Consider the following 18,463-nt stretch of genomic DNA (forward strand, 5'->3'; position numbering starts at 1 on the left):
TTCACAATTAAATAAATTAATTTGTGGTGTTTGTTATTAGTTGTAGATTGAAACAGATACACTTAATACACTTCACTAACAAAAACTCAAATAACAATATAATTTTAACAAACTTCAAGGAAAAAGTTTGTTGTAATAAGCAGTCAAAGTTTGGCCACTGCATTTTCAATGCTAGCCACTCGATTATATTAGTTTTATTTAAATATTACTAAATTATAAAAACTAGCAATAATATTAAAATGGGTTTTTATTATTTATTTAAATCTCAGTTAAAAATAGAAAAAATATTTCAGAAATTACACTCTTGTTTCAGTTGGTCACTTAAAATAAAGTGTAACTCAAAATCAATCTTATTCACAGATATCTTTGGTTAAGACAAACATTTACACGATTTGTATAATTAAGGTGAAAAATATACATCTAGAACAAAGACACTTTTCAGTTCAACAATTTTTGCCTCCTAAAAACTCAAGTTTAAAACTTTTCTTCAAGTTTACTTTATTTCTAAAAATAGCTTGTTAATTACATTAACAAATACAAAATAATGCAGTAATCAACAGAAATGAATTTTAGGTAAAATCGCCTACTATTAAAAGTAGGCCTTTCAAAAACAAATTTAACTCTAAAATCCTCTTATCCACGGAAATCTTTAGTAAAAGGTGAAAGATTTACTCGATATGAATAAAAGTCAGAGTAAAATACCTTTATTTAAACTGAACTATATTTCACAATTAAATAAATTAATTTGTGGTGTTTGTCATCAGTTATAAGTTAAAACAGATACACTTTACTAAGAAAAACTCGAAAAACAATATAATTTTAACAAACTTCAAGGAAAAGTTTGTTGTAATAAGCAGTCAAAGTTTGGCCACTGCATTTTCAATGCTAGACACTCGATTATATCAGTTTTATTTAAATATTACTAAATTATAAAAACTAGCAATAATATTAAAATGGGTTTTTATTATTTATTTAAATCTCAGTTAAAAATATTTGAGAAATTACACTCTTGTTTCAGTTGTTCACTTAAAATAAAGTGTAACTCAAAATCAATCCTATTCACAGATACCCTTGGTTAAGACAAACATTTACACGATTTGTATAAAAAAAGGTGAAAAATATACATCTAGAACAAAGACACTTTTCAGTTCGACAATTTTCGCCTCCTAAGAAACACTAAAAACTCAAGTTTAAAACTTTTCTTCAAGTTTACTTCATTTCTAAAAATAGCTTGTTAATTACATTAACAAATACAAAACAATGCAGTAATAAACAGAAATGAATTTTAGGTAAAATTGCCTACTAATAAAAGTAGGTCTTTCAAAAACAAAATTAACTCAAAAATACTCTTATCCACGGAAAACTTTAGTAAAAAGCGAAAGATTTACTCGATATGAATAAAAGTCAGAGTAAAATACCTTTATTGAAACTGAACTATATTTCACAATTAAATAAATTAATTTGTGGTGTTTGTTATCAGTTATAAGTTAAAACAGATACACTTTACTAACAAAAACTCGAAAAACAATATAATTTTAACAAACTTCAAGAAAAAGTTTGTTTAAATAAGCAGTCAAAGTTTGGCCACTGCATTTTCAATGCTAGACACTCGATTATATCAGTTTTATTTAAATATTACTAAATTATAAAAACTAGCAATAATATTAAAATAGGTTTTTATTATTTATTTAAATCTCAGTTAAAAATAGAAAAAATATTTCAGAAATTACACTTTTGTTTCAGTTGTTCACTTAAAATAAAGTGTAACTCAAAATCAATCCTATTCACAGATACCCTTGGTTAAGACAAACATTTACACGATTTGTATAAAAAAAGGTGAAAAATATACATCTAGAACAAAGACACTTTTCAGTTCAACAATTTTCGCCTCCTAAAAAACACTAAAAACTCAAGTTTAAAACTTTTCTTCAAGTTTACTTTATTTCTAAAAATAGCTTGTAAATTACATTAACAAATACAAAATAATGCAGTAATCAACAGAAATGAATTTTAAGTAAAATCGCCTACTAATAAAAGTAGGACTTTCAAAAACCAAATTAACTCAAAAATACTCTTATCTACGGAAATCTTTAGTAAAAGGCGAAAGATTTACTCGATATGAATAAAAGTCCGAGTAAAATATTTTTATTGAAACTGAAGTATATTTCCCAATTAAATAAATTAATTTGTGGTGTTTGTGATCAGTTATAAGTTAAAACAGATACACTTAATACATTTCACTAACAAAAACTCAAATAACAATATAATTTTAACAAACTTCAAGAAAAAGTTTGTTGTAATAAGCAGTCAAAGTTTGGCCACTGCATTTTCAATGCTAGACACTCGATTATATCAGTTTTATTCAAATATTACTAAATTATAAAAACTAGCAATCATATTTAAATGGGTTTTTATTATTAATTAAATCTCAGTTAAAAATAAAAAAATATTTCAGAAATTATACTCTTGTTTCAGTTGGTCACTTAAAATAAAGTGTAACTCAAAATTAATCCTATTCACAGATATCTTTGGTTAAGACAAACTTTTACACAATATGTATAATAAAGGTGAAAAATATACATCTAGAACAAATACACTTTTCAGTTCAACAATTTTCGCCTCCTAAAAAACACTAAAAACTCAAGTTTAAAAATTTTCTTCAAGTTTACTTTATTTCTAAAAATAGCTTGTAAATTACATTAACAAAAACAAAATAATGCAGTAATCAACAAAAATGAATTTTAAGTAAAATCGCCTACTAATAAAAGTTGGATATTCAAAAACAAAATTAACTCAAAAATACTCTTATCTACGGAAATCTTTAGTAAAAGGCGAAAGATTTACTCGATATGAATAAAAGTTCGAGTAAAATATTTTTATTGAAACTGAAGTATATTTCCCAATTAAATAAATTAATTTGTGGTGTTTGTGATCAGTTATAAGTTAAAACAGATACACTTAATACATTTCACTAACAAAAACTCAAATAACAATATAATTTTAATAAACTTCAAGAAAAAGTTTGTTGTAATAAGCAGTCAAAGTTTGGCCACTGCATTTTTAATGCTAGACACTCGATTATAGCAGTTTCATTAAAATATTACTAAATTATAAAAACTAGCAATAATATTTAAAAAGGTTTTTATTATTAATTAAATCTCAGTTAAAAATAAAAAAAATATTTCAGAAAAAAGTCAAAATCAATCCTATTCACAGATATCTTTAGTTAAGACAAACACTTACACGATTTGTATAATAAAGGTGAAAAATATACATCTAGAACAAAGACACTTTTCAGTTTAACAATTTTCGCCTCCTAAAAAACACAAAAAACTCAAGTTTAAAACTTTTCTTCAAGTTTACTTTATTTCTAAAATAGCTTGTTAATTACATTAACAAATACAAAATAATGCAGTAATCAACAAAAATGAATTTTAGATAAAATCGCCTACTAATTAAAGTAGGCCTTTCAAAAACAAAATTAACTCAAAAATACTCTTATCCACGGAAATCTTTAGTAAAAGGCGAAAGATTTACTCGATATGAATAAAAGTCCGAGTAAAAGATCTTTATTGAAACTGAAGTAAATTTCACAATTAAATAAATTAATTTGTGGTGTTTGTGATCAGTTATAAGTTAAAACAGATACACTTCACTAACAAAAACTCAAATAACAATATAATTTTAACAAACTTCAAGAAAAAGTTTGTTGTAATAAGCAGTCAAAGTTTGGCCACTGCATTTTCAATGCTAAACACTCGATTATAGCAGTTTTATTAAAATATTACTAAATTATAAAAACTAGCAATAATATTAAAATAGGTTTTTATTATTAATTAAATCTCAGTTAAAAATAAAAAAAATATTTCAGAAAAAAGTCAAAATCAATCTTATTCACAGATATCTTTGGTTAAGACAAACATTTACACGATTTGTATAATAAAGGTGAAAAATATACATCTAGAACAAAGACACTTTTCAGTTTAACAATTTTCGCCTCCTAAGAAACACTAAAAACTCAAGTATAAAACTTTTCTTCAAGTTTACTTTATTTCTAAAAATAGCTTGTTAATTACATTAACAAATACAAAATAATGCAGTAATCAACAGAAATGAATTTTAGATAAAATCGCCTACTAATTAAAGTAGGCCTTTCAAAAACAAAATTAACTCAAAAATACTCTTATCCACGGAAATCTTTAGTAAAAGGCGAAAGATTTACTCGATATGAATAAAAGTCCGAGTAAAAGATCTTTATTGAAACTGAAGTAAATTTCACAATTAAATAAATTAATTTGTGGTGTTTGTGATCAGTTATAAGTTAAAACAGATACACTTCACTAACAAAAACTCAAATAACAATATAATTTTAACAAACTTCAAGAAAAAGTTTGTTGTAATAAGCAGTCAAAGTTTGGCCACTGCATTTTCAATGCTAAACACTCGATTATAGCAGTTTTATTAAAATATTACTAAATTATAAAAACTAGCAATAATATTAAAATAGGTTTTTATTATTAATTAAATCTCAGTTAAAAATAAAAAAAATATTTCAGAAAAAAGTCAAAATCAATCCTATTCACAGATATCTTTGGTTAAGACAAACATTTACACGATTTGTATAATAAAGGTGAAAAATATACATCTAGAACAAAGACACTTTTCAGTTCAACAATTTTCGCCTCCTAAAAAACACTAAAAACTCAAGTATAAAACTTTTCTTCAAGTTTACTTTATTTCTAAAAATAGCTTGTTAATTACATTAACAAATACAAAATAATGCAGTAATCAACAGAAATGAATTTTAGATAAAATCGCCTACTAATTAAAGTAGGCCTTTCAAAAACAAAATTAACTCAAAAATACTCTTATCCACGGAAATCTTTAGTAAAAGGCGAAAGATTTACTCGATATGAATAAAAGTCCGAGTAAAAGATTTTTATTGAAACTGAAGTATATTTCACAATTAAATAAATTAATTTGTGGTGTTTGTGATCAGTTATAAGTTAAAACAGATACACTTCACTAACAAAAACTCAAATAACAATATAATTTTACCAAACTTCAAGAAAAAGTTTGTTGTAATAAGCAGTCAAAGTTTGGCCACTGCATTTTCAATGCTAAACACTCGATTATAGCAGTTTTATTAAAATATTACTAAATTATAAAAACTAGCAATAATATTTAAATAGGTTTTTATTATTAATTAAATCTCAGTTAAAAATAAAAAAAATATTTCAGAAAAAAGTCAAAATCAATCCTATTTACAGATATCTTTGGTTAAGACAAACATTTACACGATTTGTATAATAAAGGTGAAAAATATACATCTAGAACAAAGACACTTTTCAGTTCAACAATTTTCGCCTCCTAAAAAACACTAAAAACTCAAGTTTAAAACTTTTCTTCAAGTTTACTTTATTTCTAAAAATTGCTTGTAAATTACATTAACAAATACAAAATAATGCAGTAATCAACAGAAATGAATTTTAAGTAAAATCGCCTACTAATAAAAGTAGGACTTTCAAAAACAAAATTAACTCAAAAATACTCTTATCTACGGAAATCTTTAGTAAAAGGCGAAAGATTTACTCGATATGAATAACAGACCGAGTAAAATATTTTTATTGAAACTGAAGTATATTTCACAATTAAATAAATTAATTTGTGGTGTTTGTGATCAGTTATAAGTTAAAACAGATACACTTCACTAACAAAAACTCAAATAACAATATAATTTTAACAAACTTCAAGAAAAAGTTTGTTGTAATAAGCAGTCAAAGTTTGGCCACTGCATTTTTAATGCTAAACACTCGATTATAGCAGTTTTATTAAAATATTACTAAATTATAAAAACTAGCAATAATATTTAAATAGGTTTTTATTATTAATTAAATCTCAGTTAAAAATAAAAAAAATATTTCAGAAAAAAGTCAAAATCAATCCTATTCACAGATATCTTTGGTTAAGACAAACATTTACACGATTTGTATAATAAAGGTGAAAAATATACATCTAGAACAAAGACACTTTTCAGTTCAACAATTTTCGCCTCCTAAAAAACACAAAAAACTCAAGTTTAAAACTTTTCTTCAAGTTTACTTTATTTCTAAAAATAGCTTGTTAATTACATTAACAAATACAAAATAATGCAGTAATCAACAGAAATAAATTTTAGATAAAATCGCCTACTAATTAAAGTAGGCCTTTCAAAAACAAAATTAACTCAAAAATACTCTTATCCACGGAAATCTTTAGTAAAAGGCGAAAGATTTACTCGATATGAATAAAAGTCCGAGTAAAAGATCTTTATTGAAACTGAAGTAAATTTCACAATTAAATAAATTAATTTGTGGTGTTTGTGATCAGTTATAAGTTAAAACAGATACACTTCACTAACAAAAACTCAAATAACAATATAATTTTAACAAACTTCAAGAAAAAGTTTGTTGTAATAAGCAGTCAAAGTTTGGCCACTGCATTTTCAATGCTAAACACTCGATTATAGCAGTTTTATTAAAATATTACTAAATTATAAAAACTAGCAATAATATTAAAATAGGTTTTTATTATTAATTAAATCTCAGTTAAAAATAAAAAAAATATTTCAGAAATTACACTCTTGTTTCAGTTGGTCACTTAAAACAAAGTGTAACTCAAAATTAATCCTATTCACAGATATCTTTGGTTAAGACAAACTTTTACACGATTTGTATAATAAAGGTGAAAAATATACATCTAGAACAAATACACTTTTCAGTTCAACAATTTTCGCCTCCTAAAAAACACTAAAAACTCAAGTTTAAAACTTTTCTTCAAGTTTACTTTATTTCTAAAAATAGCTTGTTAATTACATTAACAAATACAAAATAATGCAGTAATCAACAGAAATGAATTTTAAGTAAAATCGCCTACTAATAAAAGTAGGCCTTTCAAAAACAAAATTAACTCAAAAATACTCTTATCCACGGAAATCTTTAGTAAAAGGCGAAAGATTTACTCGATATGAATAAAAGTCCGAGTAAAATATTTTTATTGAAACTGAAGTATATTTCACAATTAAATAAATTAATTTGTGGTGTTTGTGATCAGTTATAAGTTAAAACAGATACACTTCACTAACAAAAACTCAAATAACAATATAATTTTAACAAACTTCAAGAAAAAGTTTGTTGTAATAAGCAGTCAAAGTTTGGCCACTGCATTTTCAATGCTAAACACTCGATTATAGCAGTTTTATTAAAATATTACTAAATTATAAAAACTAGCAATAATATTTAAATAGGTTTTTATTATTAATTAAATCTCAGTTAAAAATAAAAAAAATATTTCAGAAAAAAGTCAAAATCAATCCTATTCACAGATATCTTTGGTTAAGACAAACATTTACACGATTTGTATAATAAAGGTGAAAAATATACATCTAGAACAAAGACACTTTTCAGTTCAACAATTTTCACCTCCTAAAAAACACTAAAAACTCAAGTTTAAAACTTTTCTTCAAGTTTACTTTATTTCTAAAAATAGCTTGTTAATTACATTAACAAATACAAAATAATGCAGTAATCAACAGAAATGAATTTTAGATAAAATCGCCTACTAATTAAAGTAGGCCTTTCAAAAACAAAATTAACTCAAAAATACTCTTATCCACGGAAATCTTTAGTAAAAGGCGAAAGATTTACTCGATATGAATAAAAGTCCGAGTAAAATATTTTTATTGAAACTGAAGTATATTTCGCAATTAAATAATATAATTTGTGGTGTTTGTGATCAGTTAAAAGTTAAAACAGATAAACTTAATACAATTTACTAACAAAAACTTAAATAACAATATAATTTTAACAAACTTCAAGAAAAAGTTTGTTGTAATAAGCAGTCAAAGTTTGGCCACTGCATTTTTAATGCTAGACACTCGATTATATCAGTTTTATTTAAATATTACTAAATTATAAAAACTAGCAATCATATTTAAATGGGTTTTTATTATTAATTAAATCTCAGTTAAAAATAAAAAAATATTTCAGAAATTACACTCTTGTTTCAGTTGGTCACTTAAAATAAAGTGTAACTCAAAATTAATCCTATTCACAGATATCTTTGGTTAAGACAAACTTTTACACGATTTGTATAATAAAGGTGAAAAATATACATCTAGAACAAATACACTTTTCAGTTCAACAATTTTCGCCTCCTAAAAAACACTAAAAACTCAAGTTTAAAACTTTTCTTCAAGTTTACTTTATTTCTAAAAACAGCTTGTTAATTACATTAACAAATACAAAATAATGCAGTAATAAACAGAAATGAATTTTAGGTAAAATCGCCTACTATTAAAAGTAGGCCTTTCAAAAACAAATTTAACTCTAAAATCCTCTTATCCACGGAAATCTTTAGTAAAAGGTGAAAGATTTACTCGATATGAATAAAAGTCAGAGTAAAATACCTTTATTGAAACTGAACTATATTTCACAATTAAATAAATTAATTTGTGGTGTTTGTCATCAGTTATAAGTTAAAACAGATACACTTTACTAACAAAAACTCGAAAAACAATATAATTTTAACAAACTTCAAGGAAAAGTTTGTTGTAATAAGCAGTCAAAGTTTGGCCACTGCATTTTCAATGCTAGACACTCGATTATATCAGTTTTATTTAAATATTACTAAATTATAAAAACTAGCAATAATATTAAAATGGGTTTTTATTATTTATTTAAATCTCAGTTAAAAATATTTGAGAAATTACACTCTTGTTTCAGTTGTTCACTTAAAATAAAGTGTAACTCAAAATCAATCCTATTCACAGATACCCTTGGTTAAGACAAACATTTACACGATTTGTATAAAAAAAGGTGAAAAATATACATCTAGAACAAAGACACTTTTCAGTTCGACAATTTTCGCCTCCTAAGAAACACTAAAAACTCAAGTTTAAAACTTTTCTTCAAGTTTACTTCATTTCTAAAAATAGCTTGTTAATTACATTAACAAATACAAAACAATGCAGTAATAAACAAAAATGAATTTTAGGTAAAATTGCCTACTAATAAAAGTAGGTCTTTCAAAAACAAAATTAACTCAAAAATACTCTTATCCACGGAAAATTTAGTAAAAGGCGAAAGATTTACTCGATATGAATAAAAGTCAGAGCAAAATACCTTTATTGAAACTGAACTATATTTCACAATTAAATAAATTAATTTGTGGTGTTTGTTATCAGTTATAAGTTAAAACAGATACACTTTACTAACAAAAACTCGAAAAACAATATAATTTTAACAAACTTCAAGGAAAAGTTTGTTTAAATAAGCAGTCAAAGTTTGGCCACTGCATTTTCAATGCTAGACACTCGATTATATCAGTTTCATTTAAATATTACTAAATTATAAAAACTAGCAATAATATTAAAATAGGTTTTTATTATTTATTTAAATCTCAGTTAAAAATAGAAAAAATATTTCAGAAATTACACTTTTGTTTCAGTTGTTCACTTAAAATAAAGTGTAACTCAAAATCAATCCTATTCACAGATACCCTTGGTTAAGACAAACATTTACACGATTTGTATAAAAAAAGGTGAAAAATATACATCTAGAACAAAGATACTTTTCAGTTCAACAATTTTCGCCTCCTAAAAAAAAAAAAAACTCAAGTTTAAAACTTTTCTTCAAGTTTACTTTATTTCTAAAAATAGCTTGTAAATTACATTAACAAATACAAAATAATGCAGTAATCAACAGAAATGAATTTTAAGTAAAATCGCCTACTAATAAAAGTAGGACTTTCAAAAACCAAATTAACTCAAAAATACTCTTATCTACGGAAATCTTTAGTAAAAGGCGAAAGATTTACTCGATATGAATAAAAGTCCGACTAAAATATTTTTATTGAAACTGAAGTATATTTCCCAATTAAATAAATTAATTTGTGGTGTTTGTGATCAGTTATAAGTTAAAACAGATACACTTAATACATTTCACTAACAAAAACTCAAATAACAATATAATTTTAACAAACTTCAAGAAAAAGTTTGTTGTAATAAGCAGTCAAAGTTTGGCCACTGCATTTTCAATGCTAGACACTCGATTATATCAGTTTTATTTAAATATTACTAAATTATAAAAACTAGCAATAATATTAAAATGGGTTTTTATTATTTATTTAAATCTCAGTTAAAAATAGAAAAAATATTTCAGAAATTACACTCTTGTTTCAGTTGGTCACTTAAAATAAAGTGTAACTCAAAATCAATCTTATTCACAGATATCTTTGGTTAAGACAAACATTTACACGATTTGTATAATTAAGGTGAAAAATATACATCTAGAACAAAGACACTTTTCAGTTCAACAATTTTTGCCTCCTAAAAACTCAAGTTTAAAACTTTTCTTCAAGTTTACTTTATTTCTAAAAACAGCTTGTTAATTACATTAACAAATACAAAATAATGCAGTAATCAACAGAAATGAATTTTAGGTAAAATCGCCTACTATTAAAAGTAGGCCTTTCAAAAACAAATTTAACTCTAAAATCCTCTTATCCACGGAAATCTTTAGTAAAAGGTGAAAGATTTACTCGATATGAATAAAAGTCAGAGTAAAATACCTTTATTGAAACTGAACTATATTTCACAATTAAATAAATTAATTTGTGGTGTTTGTCATCAGTTATAAGTTAAAACAGATACACTTTACTAACAAAAACTCGAAAAACAATATAATTTTAACAAACTTCAAGGAAAAGTTTGTTGTAATAAGCAATCAAAGTTTGCCCACTGCATTTTCAATGCTAAACACTCGATTATAGCGGTTTTATTAAAATATTACTAAATTATAAAAACTAGCAATAATATTTAAATAGGTTTTTATTATTAATTAAATCTCAGTTAAAAATAAAAAAAACATTTCAGAAAAAAGTCAAAATCAATCCTATTCACAGATATCTTTGGTTAAGACAAACATTTACACGATTTGTATAATAAAGGTGAAAAATATACATCTAGAACAAAGACACTTTTCAGTTCAACAATTTTCGTCTCCTAAAAAACACTAAAAACTCAAGTTTAAAACTTTTCTTCAAGTTTACTTTATTTCTAAAAATAGCTTGTTAATTACATTAACAAATACAAAATAATGCAGTAATCAACAGAAATGAATTTTAGGTAAAATCGCCTACTATTAAAAGTAGGCCTTTCAAAAACAAATTTAACTCTAAAATCCTCTTATCCACGGAGAACTTTAGTAAAAGGTGAAAGATTTACTCGATATGAATAAAAGTCCGAGTAAAATACCTTTATTAAAACTGAACTATATTTCACAATTAAATAAATTAATTTGTGGTGTTTGTCATCAGTTATAAGTTAAAACAGATACACTTTACTAACAAAAACTCGAAAAACAATATAATTTTAACAAACTTCAAGGAAAAGTTTGTTGTAATAAGCAGTCAAAGTTTTGCCACTGCATTTTCAATGCTAGACACTCGATTATATCAGTTTTATTTAAATATTACTAAATTATAAAAACTAGCAATAATATTAAAATGGGTTTTTATTATTTATTTAAATCTCAGTTAAAAATAGAAAAAATATTTCAGAAATTACACTCTTGTTTCAGTTGTTCACTTAAAATAAAGTGTAACTCAAAATCAATCCTATTCACAGATACCCTTGGTTAAGACAAACATTTACACGATTTGTATAAAAAAAGGTGAAAAATATACAACTAGAACAAAGACACTTTTCAGTTCAACAATTTTCGCCTCCTAAAAAACACTAAAAACTCAAGTTTAAAACTTTTCTTCAAGTTTACTTTATTTCTAAAAATAGCTTGTAAATTACATTAACAAATACAAAATAATGCAGTAATCAACAGAAATGAATTTTAGATAAAATCGCCTACTAATTAAAGTAGGCCTTTCAAAAACAAAATTAACTCAAAAATACTCTTATCCACGGAAATCTTTAGTAAAAGGCGAACGATTTACTCGATATGAATAAAAGTCAGAGTAAAATACCTTTATTGAAACTGAACTATATTTCACAATTAAATAAATTAATTTGTGGTGTTTGTTATTAGTTGTAGATTGAAACAGATACACTTAATACACTTCACTAACAAAAACTCAAATAACAATATAATTTTAACAAACTTCAAGGAAAAAGTTTGTTGTAATAAGCAGTCAAAGTTTGGCCACTGCATTTTCAATGCTAGCCACTCGATTATATTAGTTTTATTTAAATATTACTAAATTATAAAAACTAGCAATAATATTAAAATGGGTTTTTATTATTTATTTAAATCTCAGTTAAAAATAGAAAAAATATTTCAGAAATTACACTCTTGTTTCAGTTGGTCACTTAAAATAAAGTGTAACTCAAAATCAATCTTATTCACAGATATCTTTGGTTAAGACAAACATTTACACGATTTGTATAATTAAGGTGAAAAATATACATCTAGAACAAAGACACTTTTCAGTTCAACAATTTTTGCCTCCTAAAAACTCAAGTTTAAAACTTTTCTTCAAGTTTACTTTATTTCTAAAAATAGCTTGTTAATTACATTAACAAATACAAAATAATGCAGTAATCAACAGAAATGAATTTTAGGTAAAATCGCCTACTATTAAAAGTAGGCCTTTCAAAAACAAATTTAACTCTAAAATCCTCTTATCCACGGAAATCTTTAGTAAAAGGTGAAAGATTTACTCGATATGAATAAAAGTCAGAGTAAAATACCTTTATTTAAACTGAACTATATTTCACAATTAAATAAATTAATTTGTGGTGTTTGTCATCAGTTATAAGTTAAAACAGATACACTTTACTAAGAAAAACTCGAAAAACAATATAATTTTAACAAACTTCAAGGAAAAGTTTGTTGTAATAAGCAGTCAAAGTTTGGCCACTGCATTTTCAATGCTAGACACTCGATTATATCAGTTTTATTTAAATATTACTAAATTATAAAAACTAGCAATAATATTAAAATGGGTTTTTATTATTTATTTAAATCTCAGTTAAAAATATTTCAGAAATTACACTTTTGTTTCAGTTGTTCACTTAAAATAAAGTGTAACTCAAAATCAATCCTATTCACAGATACCCTTGGTTAAGACAAACATTTACACGATTTGTATAAAAAAAGGTGAAAAATATACATCTAGAACAAAGACACTTTTCAGTTCGACAATTTTCGCCTCCTAAGAAACACTAAAAACTCAAGTTTAAAACTTTTCTTCAAGTTTACTTCATTTCTAAAAATAGCTTGTTAATTACATTAACAAATACAAAATAATGCAGTAATCAACAGAAATGAATTTTAAGTAAAATCGCCTACTAATAAAAGTAGGACTTTCAAAAACCAAATTAACTCAAAAATACTCTTATCTACGGAAATCTTTAGTAAAAGGCGAAAGATTTACTCGATATGAATAAAAGTCCGAGTAAAATATTTTTATTGAAACTGAAGTATATTTCCCAATTAAATAAATTAATTTGTGGTGTTTGTGATCAGTTATAAGTTAAAACAGATACACTTAATACATTTCACTAACAAAAACTCAAATAACAATATAATTTTAACAAACTTCAAGAAAAAGTTTGTTGTAATAAGCAGTCAAAGTTTGGCCACTGCATTTTCAATGCTAGACACTCGATTATATCAGTTTTATTCAAATATTACTAAATTATAAAAACTAGCAATCATATTTAAATGGGTTTTTATTATTAATTAAATCTCAGTTAAAAATAAAAAAATATTTCAGAAATTACACTCTTGTTTCAGTTGGTCACTTAAAATAAAGTGTAACTCAAAATTAATCCTATTCACAGATATCTTTGGTTAAGACAAACTTTTACACAATATGTATAATAAAGGTGAAAAATATACATCTAGAACAAATACACTTTTCAGTTCAACAATTTTCGCCTCCTAAAAAACACTAAAAACTCAAGTTTAAAAATTTTCTTCAAGTTTACTTTATTTCTAAAAATAGCTTGTAAATTACATTAACAAATACAAAATAATGCAGTAATCAACAAAAATGAATTTTAAGTAAAATCGCCTACTAATAAAAGTTGGATATTCAAAAACAAAATTAACTCAAAAATACTCTTATCTACGGAAATCTTTAGTAAAAGGCGAAAGATTTACTCGATATGAATAAAAGTCCGAGTAAAATATTTTTATTGAAACTGAAGTATATTTCCCAATTAAATAAATTAATTTGTGGTGTTTGTGATCAGTTATAAGTTAAAACAGATACACTTAATACATTTCACTAACAAAAACTCAAATAACAATATAATTTTAATAAACTTCAAGAAAAAGTTTGTTGTAATAAGCAGTCAAAGTTTGGCCACTGCATTTTTAATGCTAGACACTCGATTATAGCAGTTTCATTAAAATATTACTAAATTATAAAAACTAGCAATAATATTTAAAAAGGTTTTTATTATTAATTAAATCTCAGTTAAAAATAAAAAAAATATTTCAGAAAAAAGTCAAAATCAATCCTATTCACAGATATCTTTAGTTAAGACAAACACTTACACGATTTGTATAATAAAGGTGAAAAATATACATCTAGAACAAAGACACTTTTCAGTTTAACAATTTTCGCCTCCTAAAAAACACAAAAAACTCAAGTTTAAAACTTTTCTTCAAGTTTACTTTATTTCTAAAATAGCTTGTTAATTACATTAACAAATACAAAATAATGCAGTAATCAACAAAAATGAATTTTAGATAAAATCGCCTACTAATTAAAGTAGGCCTTTCAAAAACAAAATTAACTCAAAAATACTCTTATCCACGGAAATCTTTAGTAAAAGGCGAAAGATTTACTCGATATGAATAAAAGTCCGAGTAAAAGATCTTTATTGAAACTGAAGTAAATTTCACAATTAAATAAATTAATTTGTGGTGTTTGTGATCAGTTATAAGTTAAAACAGATACACTTCACTAACAAAAACTCAAATAACAATATAATTTTAACAAACTTCAAGAAAAAGTTTGTTGTAATAAGCAGTCAAAGTTTGGCCACTGCATTTTCAATGCTAAACACTCGATTATAGCAGTTTTATTAAAATATTACTAAATTATAAAAACTAGCAATAATATTAAAATAGGTTTTTATTATTAATTAAATCTCAGTTAAAAATAAAAAAAATATTTCAGAAAAAAGTCAAAATCAATCCTATTCACAGATATCTTTGGTTAAGACAAACATTTACACGATTTGTATAATAAAGGTGAAAAATATACATCTAGAACAAAGACACTTTTCAGTTCAACAATTTTCGCCTCCGAAAAAACACTAAAAACTCAAGTATAAAACTTTTCTTCAAGTTTACTTTATTTCTAAAAATAGCTTGTTAATTACATTAACAAATACAAAATAATGCAGTAATCAACAGAAATGAATTTTAGATAAAATCGCCTACTAATTAAAGTAGGCCTTTCAAAAACAAAATTAACTCAAAAATACTCTTATCCACGGAAATCTTTAGTAAAAGGCGAAAGATTTACTCGATATGAATAAAAGTCCGAGTAAAAGATCTTTATTGAAACTGAAGTAAATTTCACAATTAAATAAATTAATTTGTGGTGTTTGTGATCAGTTATAAGTTAAAACAGATACACTTCACTAACAAAAACTCAAATAACAATATAATTTTAACAAACTTCAAGAAAAAGTTTGTTGTAATAAGCAGTCAAAGTTTGGCCACTGCATTTTCAATGCTAAACACTCGATTATAGCAGTTTTATTAAAATATTACTAAATTATAAAAACTAGCAATAATATTAAAATAGGTTTTTATTATTAATTAAATCTCAGTTAAAAATAAAAAAAATATTTCAGAAAAAAGTCAAAATCAATCCTATTCACAGATATCTTTGGTTAAGACAAACATTTACACGATTTGTATAATAAAGGTAAAAAATATACATCTAGAACAAAGACACTTTTCAGTTCAACAATTTTCGCCTCCTAAAAAACACTAAAAACTCAAGTATAAAACTTTTCTTCAAGTTTACTTTATTTCTAAAAATAGCTTGTTAATTACATTAACAAATACAAAATAATGCAGTAATCAACAGAAATGAATTTTAGATAAAATCGCCTACTAATTAAAGTAGGCCTTTCAAAAACAAAATTAACTCAAAAATACTCTTATCCACGGAAATCTTTAGTAAAAGGCGAAAGATTTACTCGATATGAATAAAAGTCCGAGTAAAAGATTTTTATTGAAACTGAAGTATATTTCACAATTAAATAAATTAATTTGTGGTGTTTGTGATCAGTTATAAGTTAAAACAGATACACTTCACTAACAAAAACTCAAATAACAATATAATTTTAACAAACTTCAAGAAAAAGTTTGTTGTAATAAGCAGTCAAAGTTTGGCCACTGCATTTTCAATGCTAAACACTCGATTATAGCAGTTTTATTAAAATATTACTAAATTATAAAAACTAGCAATAATATTTAAATAGGTTTTTATTATTAATTAAATCTCAGTTAAAAATAAAAAAAATATTTCAGAAAAAAGTCAAAACAATCCTATTCACAGATATCTTTGGTTAAGACAAACATTTACACGATTTGTATAATAAAGGTGAAAAATATACATCTAGAACAAAGACACTTTTCAGTTCAACAATTTTCACCTCCTAAAAAACACTAAAAACTCAAGTTTAAAACTTTTCTTCAAGTTTACTTTATTTCTAAAAATAGCTTGTTAATTACATTAACAAATACAAAATAATGCAGTAATCAACAGAAATGAATTTTAGATAAAATCGCCTACTAATTAAAGTAGGCCTTTCAAAAACAAAATTAACTCAAAAATACTCTTATCCACGGAAATCTTTAGTAAAAGGCGAAAGATTTACTCGATATGAATAAAAGTCCGAGTAAAATATTTTTATTGAAACTGAAGTATATTTCGCAATTAAATAATATAATTTGTGGTGTTTGTGATCAGTTAAAAGTTAAAACAGATAAACTTAATACAATTTACTAACAAAAACTTAAATAACAATATAATTTTAACAAACTTCAAGAAAAAGTTTGTTGTAATAAGCAGTCAAAGTTTGGCCACGGCATTTTTAATGCTAGACACTCGATTATATCAGTTTTATTTAAATATTACTAAATTATAAAAACTAGCAATCATATTTAAATGGGTTTTTATTATTAATTAAATCTCAGTTAAAAATAAAAAAATATTTCAGAAATTACACTCTTGTTTCAGTTGGTCACTTAAAATAAAGTGTAACTCAAAATTAATCCTATTCACAGATATCTTTGGTTAAGACAAACTTTTACACGATTTGTATAATAAAGGTGAAAAATATACATCTAGAACAAATACACTTTTCAGTTCAACAATTTTCGCCTCCTAAAAAACACTAAAAACTCAAGTTTAAAACTTTTCTTCAAGTTTACTTTATTTCTAAAAACAGCTTGTTAATTACATTAACAAATACAAAATAATGCAGTAATAAACAGAAATGAATTTTAGGTAAAATCGCCTACTATTAAAAGTAGGCCTTTCAAAAACAAATTTAACTCTAAAATCCTCTTATCCACGGAAATCTTTAGTAAAAGGTGAAAGATTTACTCGATATGAATAAAAGTCAGAGTAAAATACCTTTATTGAAACTGAACTATATTTCACAATTAAATAAATTAATTTGTGGTGTTTGTCATCAGTTATAAGTTAAAACAGATACACTTTACTAACAAAAACTCGAAAAACAATATAATTTTAACAAACTTCAAGGAAAAGTTTGTTGTAATAAGCAGTCAAAGTTTGGCCACTGCATTTTCAATGCTAGACACTCGATTATATCAGTTTTATTTAAATATTACTAAATTATAAAAACTAGCAATAATATTAAAATGGGTTTTTATTATTTATTTAAATCTCAGTTAAAAATATTTGAGAAATTACACTCTTGTTTCAGTTGTTCACTTAAAATAAAGTGTAACTCAAAATCAATCCTATTCACAGATACCCTTGGTTAAGACAAACATTTACACGATTTGTATAAAAAAAGGTGAAAAATATACATCTAGAACAAAGACACTTTTCAGTTCGACAATTTTCGCCTCCTAAGAAACACTAAAAACTCAAGTTTAAAACTTTTCTTCAAGTTTACTTCATTTCTAAAAATAGCTTGTTAATTACATTAACAAATACAAAACAATGCAGTAATAAACAAAAATGAATTTTAGGTAAAATTGCCTACTAATAAAAGTAGGTCTTTCAAAAACAAAATTAACTCAAAAATACTCTTATCCACGGAAAACTTTAGTAAAAGGCGAAAGATTTACTCGATATGAATAAAAGTCAGAGTAAAATACCTTTATTGAAACTGAACTATATTTCACAATTAAATAAATTAATTTGTGGTGTTTGTTATCAGTTATAAGTTAAAACAGAT

General features: G+C 24.4%; 26 non-coding genes across 26 annotated transcripts; all 26 read right to left on the minus strand.

Annotated features, from left to right (window-relative positions):
• Positions 1 to 581: 581 nt before the first annotated feature.
• LOC145757472 (U5 spliceosomal RNA) lies at positions 582 to 697 on the minus strand. The gene has a single exon (XR_014285509.1). It is a non-coding gene; the product is annotated as a U5 spliceosomal RNA (small nuclear RNA).
• A 600-nt stretch (positions 698 to 1,297) lies between these two features.
• LOC145757620 (U5 spliceosomal RNA) lies at positions 1,298 to 1,413 on the minus strand. The gene has a single exon (XR_014285650.1). It is a non-coding gene; the product is annotated as a U5 spliceosomal RNA (small nuclear RNA).
• Positions 1,414 to 2,022: 609 nt separating this feature from the next.
• On the minus strand, positions 2,023 to 2,138 carry LOC145757519 (U5 spliceosomal RNA). The gene has a single exon (XR_014285555.1). It is a non-coding gene; the product is annotated as a U5 spliceosomal RNA (small nuclear RNA).
• Positions 2,139 to 2,753: 615 nt separating this feature from the next.
• Positions 2,754 to 2,869, minus strand: LOC145757657 (U5 spliceosomal RNA). Its single transcript, XR_014285683.1, has one exon. It is a non-coding gene; the product is annotated as a U5 spliceosomal RNA (small nuclear RNA).
• Positions 2,870 to 3,446: 577 nt separating this feature from the next.
• Positions 3,447 to 3,562, minus strand: LOC145757355 (U5 spliceosomal RNA). Its single transcript, XR_014285396.1, has one exon. It is a non-coding gene; the product is annotated as a U5 spliceosomal RNA (small nuclear RNA).
• A 569-nt stretch (positions 3,563 to 4,131) lies between these two features.
• Positions 4,132 to 4,247, minus strand: LOC145757357 (U5 spliceosomal RNA). The gene has a single exon (XR_014285397.1). It is a non-coding gene; the product is annotated as a U5 spliceosomal RNA (small nuclear RNA).
• A 569-nt stretch (positions 4,248 to 4,816) lies between these two features.
• Positions 4,817 to 4,932, minus strand: LOC145757358 (U5 spliceosomal RNA). The gene has a single exon (XR_014285398.1). It is a non-coding gene; the product is annotated as a U5 spliceosomal RNA (small nuclear RNA).
• Positions 4,933 to 5,501: 569 nt separating this feature from the next.
• On the minus strand, positions 5,502 to 5,617 carry LOC145757633 (U5 spliceosomal RNA). The gene has a single exon (XR_014285661.1). It is a non-coding gene; the product is annotated as a U5 spliceosomal RNA (small nuclear RNA).
• Positions 5,618 to 6,186: 569 nt separating this feature from the next.
• On the minus strand, positions 6,187 to 6,302 carry LOC145757359 (U5 spliceosomal RNA). Its single transcript, XR_014285399.1, has one exon. It is a non-coding gene; the product is annotated as a U5 spliceosomal RNA (small nuclear RNA).
• A 607-nt stretch (positions 6,303 to 6,909) lies between these two features.
• On the minus strand, positions 6,910 to 7,025 carry LOC145757312 (U5 spliceosomal RNA). The gene has a single exon (XR_014285354.1). It is a non-coding gene; the product is annotated as a U5 spliceosomal RNA (small nuclear RNA).
• A 569-nt stretch (positions 7,026 to 7,594) lies between these two features.
• Positions 7,595 to 7,710, minus strand: LOC145757360 (U5 spliceosomal RNA). The gene has a single exon (XR_014285400.1). It is a non-coding gene; the product is annotated as a U5 spliceosomal RNA (small nuclear RNA).
• Positions 7,711 to 8,325: 615 nt separating this feature from the next.
• On the minus strand, positions 8,326 to 8,441 carry LOC145757473 (U5 spliceosomal RNA). The gene has a single exon (XR_014285510.1). It is a non-coding gene; the product is annotated as a U5 spliceosomal RNA (small nuclear RNA).
• A 600-nt stretch (positions 8,442 to 9,041) lies between these two features.
• On the minus strand, positions 9,042 to 9,156 carry LOC145757676 (U5 spliceosomal RNA). The gene has a single exon (XR_014285701.1). It is a non-coding gene; the product is annotated as a U5 spliceosomal RNA (small nuclear RNA).
• A 608-nt stretch (positions 9,157 to 9,764) lies between these two features.
• LOC145757643 (U5 spliceosomal RNA) lies at positions 9,765 to 9,880 on the minus strand. The gene has a single exon (XR_014285670.1). It is a non-coding gene; the product is annotated as a U5 spliceosomal RNA (small nuclear RNA).
• A 607-nt stretch (positions 9,881 to 10,487) lies between these two features.
• On the minus strand, positions 10,488 to 10,603 carry LOC145757474 (U5 spliceosomal RNA). Its single transcript, XR_014285511.1, has one exon. It is a non-coding gene; the product is annotated as a U5 spliceosomal RNA (small nuclear RNA).
• Positions 10,604 to 11,172: 569 nt separating this feature from the next.
• Positions 11,173 to 11,288, minus strand: LOC145757663 (U5 spliceosomal RNA). Its single transcript, XR_014285689.1, has one exon. It is a non-coding gene; the product is annotated as a U5 spliceosomal RNA (small nuclear RNA).
• Positions 11,289 to 11,897: 609 nt separating this feature from the next.
• On the minus strand, positions 11,898 to 12,013 carry LOC145757549 (U5 spliceosomal RNA). Its single transcript, XR_014285583.1, has one exon. It is a non-coding gene; the product is annotated as a U5 spliceosomal RNA (small nuclear RNA).
• A 608-nt stretch (positions 12,014 to 12,621) lies between these two features.
• Positions 12,622 to 12,737, minus strand: LOC145757475 (U5 spliceosomal RNA). Its single transcript, XR_014285512.1, has one exon. It is a non-coding gene; the product is annotated as a U5 spliceosomal RNA (small nuclear RNA).
• A 600-nt stretch (positions 12,738 to 13,337) lies between these two features.
• LOC145757520 (U5 spliceosomal RNA) lies at positions 13,338 to 13,453 on the minus strand. The gene has a single exon (XR_014285556.1). It is a non-coding gene; the product is annotated as a U5 spliceosomal RNA (small nuclear RNA).
• Positions 13,454 to 14,068: 615 nt separating this feature from the next.
• LOC145757608 (U5 spliceosomal RNA) lies at positions 14,069 to 14,184 on the minus strand. Its single transcript, XR_014285639.1, has one exon. It is a non-coding gene; the product is annotated as a U5 spliceosomal RNA (small nuclear RNA).
• Positions 14,185 to 14,761: 577 nt separating this feature from the next.
• Positions 14,762 to 14,877, minus strand: LOC145757361 (U5 spliceosomal RNA). Its single transcript, XR_014285401.1, has one exon. It is a non-coding gene; the product is annotated as a U5 spliceosomal RNA (small nuclear RNA).
• Positions 14,878 to 15,446: 569 nt separating this feature from the next.
• On the minus strand, positions 15,447 to 15,562 carry LOC145757362 (U5 spliceosomal RNA). The gene has a single exon (XR_014285402.1). It is a non-coding gene; the product is annotated as a U5 spliceosomal RNA (small nuclear RNA).
• A 569-nt stretch (positions 15,563 to 16,131) lies between these two features.
• On the minus strand, positions 16,132 to 16,247 carry LOC145757363 (U5 spliceosomal RNA). The gene has a single exon (XR_014285403.1). It is a non-coding gene; the product is annotated as a U5 spliceosomal RNA (small nuclear RNA).
• Positions 16,248 to 16,815: 568 nt separating this feature from the next.
• LOC145757364 (U5 spliceosomal RNA) lies at positions 16,816 to 16,931 on the minus strand. The gene has a single exon (XR_014285404.1). It is a non-coding gene; the product is annotated as a U5 spliceosomal RNA (small nuclear RNA).
• A 615-nt stretch (positions 16,932 to 17,546) lies between these two features.
• On the minus strand, positions 17,547 to 17,662 carry LOC145757476 (U5 spliceosomal RNA). Its single transcript, XR_014285513.1, has one exon. It is a non-coding gene; the product is annotated as a U5 spliceosomal RNA (small nuclear RNA).
• Positions 17,663 to 18,262: 600 nt separating this feature from the next.
• On the minus strand, positions 18,263 to 18,378 carry LOC145757482 (U5 spliceosomal RNA). Its single transcript, XR_014285519.1, has one exon. It is a non-coding gene; the product is annotated as a U5 spliceosomal RNA (small nuclear RNA).
• Positions 18,379 to 18,463: the final 85 nt, after the last annotated feature.

This window comes from Corella eumyota, chromosome 6 (assembly GCF_963082875.1).
Source record: "Corella eumyota chromosome 6, kaCorEumy4.1, whole genome shotgun sequence".
NCBI classification, from domain to species: Eukaryota; Metazoa; Chordata; class Ascidiacea; order Phlebobranchia; family Corellidae; genus Corella; species Corella eumyota.